The sequence below is a fragment of the Hermetia illucens genome, chromosome 4, assembly GCF_905115235.1.
Source record: "Hermetia illucens chromosome 4, iHerIll2.2.curated.20191125, whole genome shotgun sequence".
Classification (NCBI taxonomy): domain Eukaryota; kingdom Metazoa; phylum Arthropoda; class Insecta; order Diptera; family Stratiomyidae; genus Hermetia; species Hermetia illucens.
In genome coordinates this window covers 102,152,027-102,168,316 of record NC_051852.1, presented here as the reverse complement: position 1 = coordinate 102,168,316, position 16,290 = coordinate 102,152,027, and the positions used below count along the sequence as shown (strand labels likewise).

Sequence of the window (16,290 nt, the reverse complement as noted above, 5' to 3'; positions counted from 1 at the left end):
AGGCATCGTACGACTACTTTAACCATTCCGCATTTCCTTTATTTTGAGTGCAAAGAAATGCCTACAAAAAACAAAAGAAAGCAAACATCGACCGATTTTAGACAAGTCGTGATTAATTTGGAATTATCAAAGGAATTATCAAAGGAAAACACTATCGGAAACAGCTAAAAAACAAAAAAAAAAATCAAAAACCCAACATATCGTGGAAAGTTATAAACAAATCAGGTTTGAAAGGATTTGTGTATTTCTTATATAAAGGCATTTGAGTGTGCGTAATATATGCATATATTACGTGAGAGTATCCACTTTCGGGTGATACTGACATTCCCAGTGTTGAATTTGCAAAGAAACAACAACTTAAACCTATTATAACTTTGTTAGAAATAGTGCGACTTCCACAAAACTTGGTAGGATTATGCTCCATTTTATAGCCACATTACTGCAATTTTCGTGACGCTAGGAAGAACTTAAGGGGGGTTTTGCAGCCAATTATTAAAAAGTAGAGTAATATACTATTATTAACTTTATTTGAAAGGATATCGGTATGGAGGGTATTTCGGAACCTAGACACCATACAGTGGCAGCCTCCTGATTTTTTTCAAATCTTTCGGTTGGACAGTTTCTTCGCACTCCCCACCTTTTCAACAAATGTCAAAACTAATACAGGCTTCGGAAACTACTAATCGAGACCTTTCATTTGACATGACTGTATTTGATGAAAAAATGTACATCCCCTTTTGCATGTTTGGGAACCCCCTCTTAAATTCGACGTAGAATAGTGTAACTCACTGCATGCGTGAGCGTTAACAGTTTCCACCTCTCCACCAAATTCGGTGTAAATCGCTACAACCATCTCTGAGAAAAATGCGTGTGACGAACAGACAGACAAACAGTAAACCGATTTTAAAAGATTTTGTTTTACATAAATAGCAAAGGACAGGGTGCCCTTATAAGTTGCCTGAAAAGGAAGAAACAGTGATAGTGCCATACGCAAAAACCCAAGAACAAATAATGTAAAACTAAGAGAAAAACTATTACAAAAGCAGAATGTAGGTGTTAGCACTAGAACGATGCAGAAAACTCTAAACAAACACGGGTACTTTTCTAGAATAGCTAGGAAAAAGTCTTTCATCGGTGGAACTAAAAAACTTAAAAGGAAACAATTTGCTTTTCTACACAAAGACCATGTCATATCATTCTGAAAACAGATTGTATTTACAGATGAAAGTCAGTACAAGATATTTGGTCACCATGGTGCATCAAAAGTTTGGTGGAAAAAAGGTACTGCATTAGAGATAGAAAATTTACGGAGCACCGTGAAAAATGGCGAAGGTAATGGACTTGGCTTGGGGGATTTACAGAAATCTGTCAATAAAAAGAATCAGAGTCCGAATTATATTTTTCAACAGGATAACAACCCCAAAAATACAGCTCGTATGGTACATAAGTGGCTACTGTATAATGTTCCAAAGCAGCTGCATTCACTACCGCAGAATCTAGTCGTGAGTCCAATCGAGTATTTGTGGGACTACCTCGATAATCAGTTGCACAAACACCACATTAATTCAAAGCGTTCTATAAAGAAAGCTCCTTAAGGTATTACGCAGAAACTTGTGTCATTTATGCCATCGCGGATGCAAACAGACCTGGAAGGCAAGGGAAACCCAAGTATTGATATTTAACTGACAGACTAATATTCAAGAATGACAGTCGTACGATCTTTTATCGCTTAGATTTTTTTTTATTAATTTTTGCAAAAACTGTAAGGAACTGTTTTTGAGTTGTCTATTTGCACTGTTTATTTTGAATTAAGAAATAAATGTAGTTTATAAAGTTTTACCATATCGTACGCCGCTTAGTGTAGATCCTGGTTTGAAAACTCTCTACTCATTGTACATTTGAATTAAATAAATAATTAAATCTCACTTTAGCATACCAAAAGCGGGAAGGTCTGATTTTATTTTCATCGTCATTTGAGGTAAAAACTCACTGAGGAAGAGAACAACTGGTCCTCGAAATACTGGTATATCAGGAATAAAAAACTCACTATTCATGAAAAACCAAATCCTCAATTGTCCTCTTAGTCTAGGTTTCCAATTATTCCAAACCCATTTTTTGGTTAAATTATTAAAATCATAAAAAATGCGAACGTAAAATAACAATAATCTTTAGCCTCTGCCCCAAGAGGTTAAAGTCTCCATTTACTTGAATTTTTCGCTTTCACTTATCATTCATTATGTTCGGCGGTTGCGCCAGGTTTCCCTGAAAGGTAATTCCAATCACCCCCATCAGAATATAGCCTCCACCAGCAATAATGATCTAATTATACCACATTAATTATAATTTGATGAACTTTGCAACGATATCATTGATAAATAAATATCGTCAATGCTCGCTTGCAGCAAAATATAAAAAGTTAGATAAGAACAAGTAATTATCGAAGTAAAAAAAAATAATTAAAGTGAAACGTTAAAGTCCAAAAATTGACCAAAAATTATCATTTTCTAAATGAAAATTTCGCTGATCTGTTTATCGTGTGACCTTTGAAATTTCCCAGGTCTGCAACAAGTTGGACAAGAATTTCCGTTCATTCGATGGTGAAGGGAGATAATATGTCGGCGGCAAGTTGTGATAGTGTTAGTGTAATACCGCGTACCAAGTCTATCTCTTTCTCTAAGTGACAAATGGAGAGACATCCCAAATACAACCATACCCAATTCACCGCTTTCAAGTCAGCAACTCTGCATGCACTATTTCTCATTACTCAGTAGACCCCAAACAGCTGGGCGCAATGCCTCACTGAAGGATAGATGTATGGGAGAGACTAACACACCAAAGCTTATTCACCTTTCCAATCATCTGGATGCAAATGTATGCGTCAAGAAGTGCTGCCATCCCGTTTATACCCATGGAGGCTGACAATTCTCTGCGCTAAAATTATCATGCAAGGTCATTCGTTTGGCGCTTTTCTATACAATTTCTGTCATACGCACACAATCTAGCGAATTCCATTCACACATTGACAGTGCTCTTTGAATACATTAACACACTACTAGAGGAAAATAATATCGACTAGTGTACTCACGTGGGAATGAGAGCACTAGACGAATTCCCCTCTACCGGCTTTTGATATTTGTATTCATTTGCGGGAGAGTTGAAAATTCATATCAAATATCTACGTATGTAGGGCATATTTTAGGTGTATTTGTGTTATTGTACATTGCAAACTGTTGCCGTTGTGTAATTTTGCAACAGAAAAAGCCTTGCGAATTGTTTAATCGATATTGAATGTGAGTGGCAGCCAACCCTCATTAAAATTTATGGAAACGAAAAGCAGAAAAGAACATGAATATTGAGTATGTTCCGCTTAACTAAGAGAGCTAGTTCAGGATTTTCCACTCCATGGTATGGACGCATGGAGTTTTTCAGATGAAAGGTACTGCATATGGAACAATGCATAAAAGAAATCGGAATCATCTACTGATTATTTGAATCAATCTTTAAATTGTACAATTTCTCATATTTGGCATCTCGAATTGATTTCCTAGCAAGGAAGTTGCTTCCCAAGTGGGTGCGGACTCAGGACTCCCAGCATTCTCAACAAAAAAATCACTTCGGCCTGGATTAGGTCTGAACTTATGACGAATTTCATTTGAATATAATTCGTACATATTATGTATATTTTATATAATTGGAGCGATTAAAATCTACCTTTATTTTGGGTCACGCTGCTCCAAGGGCATCTCTTCATCTTCATCTTCACTACCACGAGGCATTATCCATTGCCTTTTATAGTCGGCCACCAATCAGAACCGTAGAGGAAGGCAAGGCAAACGATTTTGCGGTAAAGTTTTGGAATTGAGACGTTCGTTGATATCTCGGTCACAAAGAGTGCCAGTTATGGAACGCCACTTCGTCCAGGCAGCGCATTTGAATATTATATTTGTTTCCAGAATACAAAAAAAAATACTTTACTTCCAACTAAAGAATTAAAAATAAGAAATCATTCTACAATAAATTTTAATTAAAAAACTAAACACTTCCAAGACAGCACTATGGCTGCAAATAACGCTAAACTGACGGTTGATGAGCCGCGCTGTTCTACCGCAGTCGATCTATTCACCTTCAGTGCAGTTCATGCGCTCTCAAACAGGCAACGTAAAATATACTTCGATAATTATACCAATGTTGTATAGGATGTTAAAAAAATGCGCATTCTGAGCAATTTGTATATGTGCGGTGTAAATAAACAATATGCAATATGCTCGCCTACAAAATACCAGGGCAAACGTGAATAATTGATAATACGAACAACCCTTCTGATAGTGCAAATAAACCATCTGTTTCCCAAAACACCAACGATAAGTGCAAAGTCCTCAGATCATTCAACTGGGAAAAACCTCGCCGATCCAATTGGCCAAAAATGTTACTTCGCAATCGCAGAGTATAAAAAGCACAGCCTCAACAAGAATGACCCTGAAGATACGGCACATTCTTGGTTATTTTAACATAAATCCACAGACCAGTGCTAACGACAACGCATAATAAACGGTCTGGAGCAGGCAGAATACAATTTTATATCGTTATAAAGTGCAGCCTGCAGAGGAGGTTCATTATTTATTGATTTGGCAAGCAAAGGAAAACTAACATAACCATCAGCTCAAGAGCGCAAAAGGGCTAAAAATAATCATAAAAAGTGTAAACCAGAATGCTTATCCAAATGATATAGCAAAAAACCCCAAAAAAAACTCTTTAAAGCAAAATACACTTTAAACATTATAAACAAATCGAAAATTCCACAGCCTATGATGGTAGAACCCACCCCGGAACCTGTAAGGTTGAAAAAATCTGCATCGAATTACAGTAGAAAAACTGTTTAAACGTGGCACTCTGGTGTGAAACTTGAATTCCCGAGAGTTCGCTTACTATATCTCATTGTAAATTTCCTAATGTGTGATATGTGTCGAAATTCGCCCTTTAAAATCACGCGACGAAGGTAGGTATCCGGATAGAAAAGTTGCAATTGCAGGGGAAATCACACGATAAACTATAGGGACTATGCTTCACTACGTATACAAGTAACCATGCATTGGGATTCAAGGGAGCTATCTTTCCAACCCATAAAAGGACTAATCGGCATCAATTAACTCATCCTCAATCAATATCAGCCCAAAACAAATCAATGGTGCATACTTGTAGTCACGGTCCTACGGAATATCCTGTGCTAATACTGTCAAAGATAGCAATGTAAACCATTATTTGCAAAAAGATGACACTTTCCAAATATTGCTGACTCTTACTAACAATATTCAGCAGCTGTGGTCTTGCACCTTGCCTCAGATCCAAGTTATGATAGGAAGACAAACAGAACTTCTAAGCGTTTTTTCCCGATAATCAACTTGAAGTACCTCAATGGAATACATACAGTAACTGAAACATCTTTAAAATTAGAAAATATTGATATTCTCCGAGCCTACAAATTCCCCCGTACTTAAAAAAAAAACAACTTGAAAATATATCAATTCTTCTCCCACCGTGGGAATCATCGGAGTGACAAATCAAATGGAGAGACTGTTAAAAATGCAATTAAACACCTCTCCATCATGTGCCAGAATTTTGCTTACTGTGGAATGTTAGGAAGAAAATAACAAAAACAGCAATTAGTAGAAACCTTTCGTCTGACCATTCTCCAACCAGAATTATCCTTAACTGGAAACGCACCACTATGTTAAGCGCCCAAAAGGTTTACAAATTCAAAAACCAGCTGACTTAAATTCCCAAAGAAATTCCATCGTTCTATCTGCTTTAACATCAGATTTAAATCCAACAAAGATATTGAGGATGCGGATAACCCGGCAGTAACCCGGTTACTACATAGATGGTAAGCCGACAGGCTCATGTAGCAGCACAAATAGAAAAGAAACACAAATGGCCAAAAACTAACAGGATTCAGCAGTTCACATCTTATCTTATCTCCAATTAATCGATCTGGAAAGTGTGCAAAGCTAGAAATTGCAAAAAACGAAACGTCCGTTAAAGGTAGGCATGATAATTGCGTGGTTGGCCAAAGGTTAAAGGTATAAGATCTCAGTATTTATATAAGACACCCAGAGAAAAGATAATTGTAATATTTGAGTATATAACTAAACTCCTCCCTTCGTAATCGATTCTAAAAGATGGAAAAAGGCCAACATTACAGTAATCCCTATTATAGGGGAAGAAGCAAATAGAGTACGATGTCGAGAAAAGTTAGCCTTCTCCTGTAGCTATCGAAGCTCTTCAAGCGACTCTTATTCAAAAAGATACTTTAACCCTATTGCGGAAAAAATAGCCTCGAACTAGTTTGGCTTTAGAAACAAACAAAGCACATAGATCATAATTAAAATCAAGATAATCTTTGAGTGTACAAGCCGGTGTACTTCAAGGTGGCCACATTGCTTTCTAGCGTACCTCCCTTTTCTTTTTAAAAACTAGATTTATTTCTACTAACTGGATTTAAATTCCAACCTTTCGGCACCTATTTTTTTAAGGGGGACCCATAATTCCAACACTTAGGCTTTTTATTGGCCATTGTACTATATATTGATGCCCTTTAGACAAAAACAAGCATCCTTGACCTAGCCGGGATTCGATTTCGGAGTACAACGTCAACATTACGAAACTGACAACGAGATGATTGCACCGTCTCGGAACCTATTTCTTCTTAATTTTTAATTCAACAGAAGAAAGGTAAAAAGAAAGAAGTTATTTTCTGAATCAATTCCAGCTTTTGATTAATTAAGCTTTATTGGAAAGTATTCGAATGCAGACGATCCCTGCGGCCTTTTCCTATGGGGATAGACGTTAAAATGGCATAATTTTAAAAATCTATCCTCCTTTTGGTCCTAATTGAGTTTGCTTCAGTGTCTCGGAATGTTAGCTAACTAGTTTCCTTGAGAATCATGTAACTAGAATTGGATAACACTGATTGTTCGGGCCTCCTTAATTAAAAAAAAAAACTACTATCTGTTGTAGATAGAAACTGGTGTTTTATATTACACTTTGGTTTAGAATACTCAATTTTCAACGGTAATATATCTACATTTTGGTCGATCTGATACTCGTCTATTGCCGTTTCGGAGCCCACTACAGCAGTGAAGTACTTCGAATTACGTACAATGAGCAATGGGTCAACCTCTCTTTCAATATTTATAGGGCAATGTTTACTTCTCTAGGAAAGCGAGATGACTATCAATTTCATTGCATTTATATAATAAACGGAGGTACACGTACCAACAGCTTTCAATCTAAATGGCGAGAAGATAAGCTTCTATAATATCAGCTATAAAAAGCAAGTAAAGAAATTTCAAATGAATGACGTAATTAATTTGCTGAAAATGTAGCAATCAGGTGCTACAATTCTATGGAAAGACTCCCAGATCCAGTAACTCCATTAATAGGTTAATGAGATTATCGTAGTGAAATACTACTTCCTGCTCAATATTATTGGGCCCTTTTCCACTTATATATTGGCTGCTTATTTAGAATCCTTATGTCATGATTTATGAAATTCTTTCATCGAATGATTTCCTTTGTTTGTGATAACCTTTTAGGAGCCGCCTCACAGATCATTACTGGCATCCGAAAGAATATTAAAGCAGGCAATATACCCTCTCCTTTCCAACCTCTATTTCCTCACTTGTACGACTTGAACCTCGCATTTCTAAGAAACCCGAACCATGAAGATTGTTTGACCAATACAACTAATTGGTAGCCAAAACACGTTTGCGAATTAATACAAGGAAGCAAAAAATATTACCCACAATGATGGAAACCTGGAAATGGCTGTGGGTAGGTCACACATTAAGGAGGGGTTACAATTGCATTGCCGGGAAATATTACAGCGTAAGGAGGAACCTCGAGTTTGCCTTTTATAAGTTTTAAGACGCGATTATCTGAAACTATTCCCTAAGAACTCCCAGCAGTAAGTGCCTCACTTTACAAGGAATTAAAGTTTCACGATAGACGTGGATAATTTTTCGAGTGGCATTGCTCATCCTGTTTAGGCACATAGCAAGAAATACAATAACTTTTAGATCGAAAAAAGAAAGCATTTTCTTGTGGTAAGTTCTTCCTTATAGTCAATGAATTAAATATTCATAACCATATATGTCTTCCTGTCGGCAGCCATTCGCTGCCCCCTTCGGTAGACCTGCTGACTATAAAGAAGTTGCAAACTAGCCACGCAGTACGTGATAATAATGTAATCTTATTTCAGAGAAAGGAATCAATTCACCACATTGATTTTCCATAAACTTGAAAATTTATAAAGTTGACGTTTTGGAGTAGTTTTACGAAAACCCAAACTAAACTCTATTCATGACTCTTGTTTCTCAAGAGAAATATCAGCATCCTACGAAACTATAATTGTTATAGTTATTGTATATAATATTCCAAAAACTGTTGTGAGGAACAATTTTTACATGGCAGATACCGTACTTCGGGAACCAACTAATCAGTGCAAGATCTTGTCTTTTGCTTGTTTCACAGTATGTTTCCTTAAATGGAAGTGAAGTGCTCAATTAAAGCAAATTAAGGACATAAAATGATATAGGATTTTGATCAGTAATCATTATTTTCCAGACAAACTTTAGAAATCTCCAGGCTATAGCCGTGCAGAAATAGAATGCCTGGTCTCAAAGCCATGTAACAACTTCTAGTGAAGAAATATTGGTCCGAAAGCAATAAGATTGATGAGAAGCTATGGTGAAATCAGAAATGAATTTTGACTGGTCATTTCAAATCACTGCAATGGGCAATCAATGTTGATTGATGTCTAACACGATTATCTCACCACCTTGGTTGCAAACCAAAAACGCATCTCCTCAGAGCTGATCCCATTTAGAAGTCCATAAAAACCAGTAAGTGCTCATATCAACCATTAACTATTCCGACTGGAATCTACCAAACTATATCATTACAACCAGATTTCTATACGCAGCGCTCACAACCTAAAAGTTGAATCCACATCATCCAATTAAATTTAGTACGATTACACAATATTCACGCCCATTCAAACATTTTTTTTACTAAAACTACTCATTTTCATAATGCACTTAAAAATTCGTCCTTGACTAAAAAATCTAATCAAAGCGTGTAGAAATCCAAACCTAACTTCCATATTGATAAAGGCATCAAAAAATCGACGTGTATTCGACGAAACTAACAAACCAGACGCAGATAACCAGTCCAATACTACTTTCCTTCAGAAAATTAAATGTCAAGGTGCATCAGATATTTGTGGATAGATATAGATACAAAGCAAATCATGGACATCTCTATTACTGACTAGGAGAAAAATATTGAATTAATCCATACATCGTCAGATTAATTATGGAGTTATGAAAATGTTTTTTTCTTTGTGCAGTGATAGCTTGGAAAATAAATATGTATTATGTTGGAGATATAATTGATTGAGGGGATCGAAGATATTTAATAATTCATGTTTGATAGGAATATGTCATTTGTGAAGACAGAAAGGCAGCATGTATAACGATTTGATCATAGGTGCAGCAGGGGTCTATAGAAATAGAAACATGCAAATCAGGGAATGGGAACAAATATAGGATTACAGCAATATGCTCGGATGACCTACTATTATATGACTAAATAAACAGAGCCAAAGGAATAAAGAAGGTGATTAAATGATCCGATCCTTTATATTTCATCAAAACAAAATGATAGTCACAAAAAGAAAGCGAAAACACCAGGTACAAAGGATTAAAGAAATCTATCAACTGAATCAAGGAACTTACTTCAGTGCTCCTTATAAATAATTGCCTGTCATAATTGCCGCAAAGAAATTCTTGAATATTTTTTCCACACTATGTAGCCTTCTTCTCCCACACTATCCAAACCTGTACGTGATGATTGAGGGTCGGTATCTGCCATTGCATCAGCTTCGAGTTCCGGTCGTCATGGATGTTTTGCTCTGGTTATAGGAGCAAAACATCCATGACGAAGGCAGAAAATGTATGGATGGGGCTAACTCCAGAAAGAGATGGACAGGGAACGAATTAGAGTCTGATTTGATGAACCCAAAAATACTTCAATCTTCAGAGCTAACATCCATTTAATTTTTTAAACAGGATTTCAAAATTTCGACCAACCAGACCCAGTTCGATAATGGAATACCATAAAAAACGAACCAAGGTAACAATGTTGATCAGTGGTTCCACCTTTAAAACAGTCAATAATGATAAACAATTTTTTACAATCCTCCAATGAATGCAAATTAAGGAAAAAAGCAAATAGCGCAAATATTTTAATTTGGGACTTGTCGTATCTAGAGCACTTTTTTAGCACAATCTTGTAGATACCAGCTAAAAACTACATTTCCATGATTCAATCAGGTGAACTGTCCAAATTACTGAACCTCAATCAGTCCCGATGGCCAACTTAACACCAACAACAACGAAAACCACTTACATTTACTGATTTTCGAGTGTTACTAAACCACAAATTCAGAAAATAAAAACATCCCAACACGAAATCATGATTGTTGCATGCATTATTTATTGATTGACCCATGCTCATTTTTGAGTGATGCTCAGTCTATCACGAAGTAATCTTTGACTGTGGCAAAGTGATTGTGGCGGCATGTAGCATGTCAGATATTGGAAACCCACCACGCAATTTGAAGAATGAGGGCTTCAGATCTGCTTAATTTTCTCCCATGGCATCATATCCGCAAAATAATGTTGCTGCCTGTATGATTGGGGATTTTCGGTGCGTCTGTGAGATTATGACCTGAAGGGCTAACCAAACACATATCGGACATGCCAGAATCAACAACGAGTCAATTAATGAGAAAGGGAGATCGACTGGGAGGCCGATTATTGCGTTTAACCCACTGTTTTTGATTCAAGATACTTCCGGGAGTTTAACCTTTTATTATTGAAGCTTCAATTGTCTGCGTAGTGGAAGGTTCATGGGCTTGTTTTGTAGGTGATTGAAGCAATGGAAATTTTTCATGTTTGGTGATTGCTATTGATGAATTTGAAAGGTTGTTTGGGTGGGAACATAGACCAATCTGATTATTGTTTGAATACACAAGGAGTTATGTAATGTAATTGATGGAAAATTAATTGGAAACTTAACTTTTTTACGTTGCCATAAAAGTGTAGAAATATGAATACGTGCCTATGAAAATTGAGAAATTATCAAAGCACCAGCGAAGGTGCACATATCACATTTATGCTTATGGCCGATAGCATCGGCGGTGACGTTAGTGTCTGTCAACTAGCGAACTATGAAAGTACATACCAGTGACGTGAGAAGCCAAACGGAAACTTTCTAAGTAACTCCAATGTAATCTAAGTGAAAAAACCTGTCCCGATTAACCTGTAGTAGCACGGGGGATTTTATGAAATTTCGAAGGAAGACCCACTCTAGAAGAAAGCATTGCAATATGCCGTAATTTGACGTTTAGAGGAACATTACCTACTTTCACAAATGAGGTTTTTGTAATTTTTAAATCAGACTTGGTGAATTATCATCAGATTTAGAGAGAATACCATACTCTTTCCACCAGACCTTTTAATAAATTTCTTTTCAAGTTGCCTCTTTTCTACTTTTATTCTAGAAAGCTTAAGCTCTACCTCCTGCAGTAAATTCACACCGAGCTATCTCTAGAGCCGCAGTGTTGCCTAAATCTAGCCAGAACACAGTCTGATGACTATCTCCAAATCAAAGAGGAAGAACACAACACAAAACATAGTTTGTGAGCTTGCTCTCTGGAGCTGATAAAGGGGTCGTTCTGGTTGGTCAAAGCAAATTTAGAACGAGCAAGGAAAAGGACAATGGACAATGAATTCGAGTAACTGGTTGACACTCCGTCCGCTCGTTTCCCATTTTACAAAGTGTTTTCTCTTCGTGAACAAAAGCAGAAGCTAATAATATTAGTTGGGTAAGTAGGCATCAGTGACCGCTTCGAAGGGCGCAATTAGCGTGTGTGTGGTGCGCTGTTTTGTCACCAATTCCTAAGACCGTGCCGCTGCTGCAGAATCTTACCAGTTCAGAGCCAGTCCGTGGCATTTACGAAGGATAAGAGCTTCCTTGTCCTACAGTTAGAGATCTGTTTGAGGTCCCCTAGTGTCCCAGCGTGACCTTCAGCCAGAGATGGGCAATAGCAAAGGAGGTATCTGAAAGTTTCTCTTTGCAGCTCAGTAAACTGCTATTCGACGTCCAGTCACCATATAAATCCCTGTGCCAAGACAGGGCAGCGCTCTAACTGCTTCCGGATTCCGTAAATCCTTATTGTCGTTTCAAATCAAGAGCTTGTGCCCAGAGGTATGGCGACGATCACTGCCTCCTGCGATGCGAACCCCAAGTGTCCCCGAGATGCCCGAACTCCTTCTCTACTGTCATATGTCAAGTGCCCTTGGAATGACCCACTTCCAAAGTAACATGAATACTATCCTCCTATACTCCTGCTAGCGGAAAATCCTGTAACTTGGGAGAAAGTTGATTCCTGAGCCCGGCACTAAAGAATTTAAATACTAATCGTCGGTCATTGCTATTGTAGGTGAGGATTCGCGTTTTACATTCCATCTGCCGCATATTATAAAGGTCACTGATATAAATTTGCGAGAGGTATTACACTTTCGCCATTCTACTTTCTCCTGGTAAAGTTTACATTTTGACTGAATAGAACAGTCACTTCGAAGCGACTAAAAATAAATAAACGAATGAATAACAGATGTATTCGTAACCGGAGTCGGCCCCCCCTTTTGATCAGTTCCGCAATTTCGCTCCGTGAAAGGGCTGATCTAAATGGAGTCGCGAGGCTTTCAAATCATCATCCAGCGTATAAAGCCACCTTTGTTTCGGCCGACCTCTTGGTCGTTTTCTATTGACTTCGATGTTCAGACCAATCTTGGCAAGTGAGTTCTCATCAGCGTCCACACTGTCAGACACCTCGCTCCTAGTTAACGGTGCAAACATCTTATAAGAAAATTTATGGGCACATAATAAACAATTTTAGACTTATTGAAATCTGCAGACCTCGGTTTTGTTTTTCAGAACTTTCATAGTGATTGCTTTTGACACCTTTCGCTTGAGTTTTCACTTCTTAGGCTTCTTCTTATCCTTTAGTTGCGGTAAAGATATTAAACAGGTTTCACATTATCTGCGATGTGTGCTGGGCCTGCAAGGAGTGGAGAGGACTCAGCTACAAGCAAAATATTTACTCAAACCGAGTCTTTGCGAGCGGAAGATGATTTTCATCACATTACTTTACAATTTTATATATACTATACATGTAATACTCTGGCGTCAATTGCCCTTTTTTGAAGTCTTATTATACCATTCCAAGAACTTCATCGTTAACCCACCAAAGCAGCAGTCCGTCTGCATTAAACCAGAAACTACGGAGGACATCTCAAAATCCAGAATGACCCCATTATAAAAAATATTGTGGAAACTCTGTCGGATGTGATGTCACTCACATTCATCAGAAAATTCAATGTCACATGAAAATGCTGAGATCACAGTCCTAAATTTGAAAGTAGCGTAATTTTTAAAGCAAATTTTCTTAGAAAATCTAGACGCATTTGTATTTTCTCAGACGATCAGGTGATAATAGAGGATCAAGGAATATAGAAGTGGCTAAAAGTTCCAACATTGTAGAACAGGAATGATCTTTAAAAACTCAAACATTTCTTCCCAAATCAAATTGGAAATACCTAGCTGTGGTAGATAAGTAGTAAAAAGCTTGCCAAAAAGCTGCAACCACTCACTATTACCATTTGCTTGTCAACTTTTCACTGAACTAATGAGTCAAACTATAGTTCTAGAACTCAGGGCTTTAGTAGGACCATTGTACTATATATCTATTCCCTCAATTGCACACACCCATGACTGTGACTGGGATACGAATCCGACACATGACGTCGAGATCGCGAAACAGACGAATCAACCGTCTTGACCATCGCACCGTATCTTAGATTTAATCTCAAAACAGTCAATTCAACTGTCGAATTTTTAGACCAGTTATTCCTAATGGAATTGCCCCAGTTAATTTCACCAGGACCAGGCTTACAGGATGGATCAATGGATCCAATTAACATGGAATCTGGATGCAGTAGATACTTCAGAATAGAATTAAAAATCTCAAGATCTATATGAATCATGATAGTTGAACTTTATAAAGGATATCTATATATTCTCTTCAACTGTCTAATTTTTACTGGTATTATTAGTAATAGGAACACATGATGGGGCTATTTCAAACAATACTCTAAGCCATCACAGCCACGGAAAGTAGAGCCATCTAACGATTTCAAATGAGCAGGGTGATTGATTCAAGTCAAAGGCAATAAAACCTATTAGCCAATTTGTTACTCAAGAGTATACTGCTAACCTAAAATACTACTGGAAGGCTTGTGCCAATAAAATGTTCACCAATAGATTTCTATGGCAACTTTGATATGTTGAGCGATCAATTCATGATCCCAGGCAGTACAGGATCCAGGTTATCTTTAGAAGTTTGCTTCTATCGTGTTAATCGTTTTAGTTGAAGTTAATCAGTCAATCAATGACAAAGTTTTACAAGACTCCCTGTAGCGATTAGTATTTCATCGTATTTTCGATGAGCCAAAAAGCGTTAGGAAATGTAGAAAAATTCTTTGGTTGACTTTCATCACCTTCTCCATTTCTATGCTCTACTATTCACCACAAAGGACTAATTTTGAAATGACGCCATATCCAGGACAGTTTTCCAGTATAGCAACCATACTTCGCTGAAGAGCTGACTTTTTAGGATACCTGCCGCTGCGCATTGTAAAATAACCAGCTAACTTCCAAGATCGAGGATGTTGTTGTACCCGAAAGACAACGAATTTGAATTGAACAGCGAATAGAGGCCCATTCATGTCACAAATATACCTCAAAGAGCAAGACAACATTCCCCCCCAATGTCTTCAAAACAAACATTTCTCTTATTCAAATGACATCAACCTGACCATCAACCACCTCTCATAATAAAATTTCACCATTTGACTCATGACTCGTTCATCCACGCCACAGCGGATACAATCTCCAAAGCGCAAATATAACAACAAATTGAAAAATTACAAGATAATGGAAAAGCGTGTGTAAGACGGATTTGACTCACGACACTGACTTTTCTCCCGCTTTCGGCCCGTCATGCACCGTGCATGCTCCCGTACAAAAGGTAATCCACCTGAGAAAAGTGCAATCCGGTAAAAGATATAGCTTCAAGACGTACGGTAACCGCCATCCAAATGTACTCGTACAAGTGGTAGTCAGCCAACCAGCTAGAGTCAGCCAGTAAAACCAGCTAAACTAAATATTAAATAGCGGACTATCTAGCATCGATGGTGGCAGCGGACGCAGTGAACAGACTGACGGAACTTCTTCCGGGAAATTATGAAATGAAATTCCGCATTATTGCGCTCGACCTGATGTTGAATTAAGATTGGTCTTGTTGCTGGAGCGTGGTACTGCTTGCTGTCTCTCGGATGATGATGTTGATCACATGATGCTTGATGATGCTTGGATTATAGTTGATGTGGTCGGTTAGCGAATGTTAAGGTACTTCCAGCCAGTTTAGCTGGTAGTCAGTTAGATAACGTAAAGATATTTAGCATATGTGATTGAGATACAACTGTGTAGATGCATTCTCAGCTGTGATGAGGCGGAGGGACGCGCTATTAGCACTGTGCGAAAATTGGGAAATGCGGAGTACATTCCTAGGTTATTTGGCTAAACTAGAAGAACATCTACATCCTGAACTTGATTTCAACCACTTGTTGCCTTTCACACGGATTAAATTTGGTAGAATGGAGCAGAAGCCCAAAACTTATTTCCTATTGAAGTTTATTGTGAAAAACTAATGCGTTGGTGATCATTGTTTGGTGTAAAGTGAAAAACACTAAATTATCTTGTCTTCGAAGAAAGCTACAAGCCCTATACGCCATTTCACCAATGGCCTACACGAAATTTGGAGGAAATTATTCACTGACAAATTAATATGAAAGAGCCACAGAAGATGAAATGGCTAATCTACACACTGAATTTGCCACGAATTGGCTACACCAAATCCTACTACAAATTAGAAAGAATAAGAAACGTATCATTCTCTTCAGGATAAACCTCTGTGAACAACTCCGAATAGTTTTCAGAAACCTAGGTAGAGTTTGAAGTTCAAAGGCTTCCGAGTGTTGGGAAGAGGACCCCAATTTCGGCTGAAAAACCATCTTTAGTGAAAAGGCACACTTTTGAATGCAT

At 37.7% G+C, this 16,290-nt stretch overlaps 1 protein-coding gene across 5 annotated transcripts in view; it reads right to left on the bottom strand.

The window, feature by feature from the left end:
- Window positions 1-16,290, bottom strand: part of LOC119654374 (RNA polymerase II elongation factor Ell) — a 224,997-nt gene that overhangs the window by 93,564 nt on the left and 115,143 nt on the right. The window lies entirely within an intron of this gene.